This window comes from Mandrillus leucophaeus, unplaced genomic scaffold (assembly GCF_000951045.1).
Source record: "Mandrillus leucophaeus isolate KB7577 unplaced genomic scaffold, Mleu.le_1.0 Scaffold602, whole genome shotgun sequence".
NCBI lineage: Eukaryota > Metazoa > Chordata > Mammalia > Primates > Cercopithecidae > Mandrillus > Mandrillus leucophaeus.
The window spans coordinates 314,767-317,509 of record NW_012106498.1 but is presented as its reverse complement, the minus strand read 5'-3'; positions in this window follow the sequence as shown (position 1 = coordinate 317,509).

Below are 2,743 nucleotides of genomic sequence, written 5' to 3'. Positions count from 1 at the left end.
AAAATGAGCATCTGAGAATGATTGAAATACAATGATACATCTAATCTTTAATAGATACCTCAATGTAGATATGATTGTATCATTTTACTTAATTAAAATGTCTTTATAAGAAGTAATATCTAAAAATTATTGAGCTATTATTTGTGTTAGAAAGTGTTCTAAATGCTGTACATAGATTCTCATGTAAGCATCACTGCAGTGTTCTGTGGGATAGCTACTATTCTCATATATTTTATTGATAAGGAAATTGAAGCAAAGAAAGGCTAATAACAGCTAAGTGACAGAGCTGAAGTAAATTTTAAGCCCTAATTAAACTGAATCCAAAAGTCAAGCTTTTTCTATTAAATAGCCTGCTCTTTCATTAATATGGTGAGTAATAAGCGCTAACAAAGATTGTACTTTCTTCACAAGAAAATTAAATATTTGTTTTGAAGACAGAGAAATAACACGCTAATTAATGCTTACAGTTACCTGTTTTAAAAAGTCCTGTCACTCTCGCAGGACTGCCCTACATTTGGCCTGTGCCACTGGCCAACTGGAAGTCATATCTCTCCTGGTGTCCAGAAGATATGAGCTTAACCTCTACGACCGTGAATGCAGGACACCTCTGATCAAGGTATATAGTAGCTGACTCTTTGAGCATGAGATGGATTTGGTTTAGGTACATAGAATAAAATGAACTTATCTCATTGGATACCACTATATAACTAGTTAGTAAATCATATGGAGTGTTTACTTTGATTTTTCAGTATTTGCATGTTTCTCGGTCTAATACTGACAGGCTGTACAACTGAGGCAGGAGGTTTGTGCAACTATTCTGCTGAAAAATGGTGCTGATCCAAATATTATGGGTTTCTATGGAAGGACTGCTCTACACTCTGCTGTGTATAATGAAGATACATCCATGATAGAAAAAATTCTTTTACATGATACAGATATTGAAGAATGCAGCAAGGTATAGATCAACCAACGTTATTTTCAAACTATCTGAAATACATTTATTTTAACGTTGACACATGTTAGAGTCAATTTTTCATATTTGGAAGCTCAAACATTCCTTGAATGAAAATACTTTGAAATGCCTTAACTGTCTAAGATTTTACTTTAAATACTGGAACTTTTAAAGAAGCATTATAGGGTACAGCTTTTTTTCATGCACTTATGGTAAATAATAATAAAAACAAATGAATTACAATAAATTTATAATTCATGACAACTGAATTTGGGAAAGGGAATAGTTAAGTGGTTTTCCACTAAATTACTTTTTTTCTAATCAGTGTGAAGTGACACAGGAAAGTAAAATTTCCCCTTATTAGGCTTTATTTTAAATTTCAAAGAAAATTAAAGCATTTCACAATAAATGTACACCTTGCTGCTGCTGACAAGTATTGTATGTGAAGGTGATTTCATTTGAAAGTGATTCCTCTGTGGAAAGGCTTAAGCGGGAAAAATGAGGAAAAGGAGAGCAATCAGAAATGCACAAGCTAATTTGGAAATTAGGTAATGAGGGAAAATACTGTGGAGAGGGTTTTTGTGTGTTTTGTGGTTTGTTTTCTGTCTATATGTTTAGACAAGGATCTCTTCAGTTTTGGGGATGATTATTCTTACTTTAGGCAAGAGTTTGTGGGTTATAAAATTGCCTGGGGATCAGTTTTGGTAGGACTCTGAGAAAACCAGGTTGGCAGTGAATAGAGACGATGAAGTGGCACACAGTTCAGCAGAGAGAAGAACACACAATTAATGGACATTATTCAATTCTGGCAGAAACAGCCACTTAGATAAGCATCTAAACTCTACTCTCAAGTCCACAATGTCTTGATGGGCAGGTGGGAGATAAAGAGCTTATAAATAGTAAAATCAAGTTGGATTTTGAGTTTACTAGTCTCTTCTCTACCCCTACCCAGGAAAAGTAAATGGAGTTTTCAGTGAACGGCTCTAACTTTTGCTCTTTCCTCTTTTCGGCCAAATCCCAAATGATAAAGGGCATTTGCCATGTGGGTAAGAGATGAGACTGAAGTGATTATCAACTGTGCTAGTCCGCAGTTAGAATTGTGCATGACAGTAACCTGGGGAAATTAAAAGCAAATCTCTAAGTCTAGGATATCCCCTGATGATTTTAATATAGTAAATCTAATATTTACTATTAAATATTACTGGACTTGTATGTTTTAAAATATTTCCTTGAAGCTGGGCATGGTGGTGCCTCTAGTCAGAGCAACAGAATAAGACACTGTCTCTAACAACAACAACAACAACAACTACAACAACAAATTTCTTGAGACACTGATAGGCTGCTGGTTAAGAACCGCTGAATAGATAAGTATATTGTAAATTCCCATATCTCAAAAACGTAAAAAATGTGTAGAAGAGTTGGATGATAGGTGCTGCTTCCTTTAAATTTCTCCTTTCCAACGATATTAGCCTGGCTTTTATCTGTCTCTACTTCTGTGGTTGGGAAGTTAAAAGGACTATTATTTGCAGTATCTATCAGCTGAAGAATAACACCTTTTCTTGGCCACCATCACTTATTCACTGCCTTTCATAGGGTCGTTAGAAATTTACTATTGGGTACTCTTTTAATAAGTAGAGACTGACTCTTTCAGGACTTCGAGTCTCTTTGTTATCATTCTGGTGATTAGGTCAATACATCATTATTAAAAGCAGGGTTCTCTCAATTACAATATAAAAAATTCTAAACCTTTTTTTAAAGCTGAAGCTCTATTATGGACTGCCTCAGTATGTC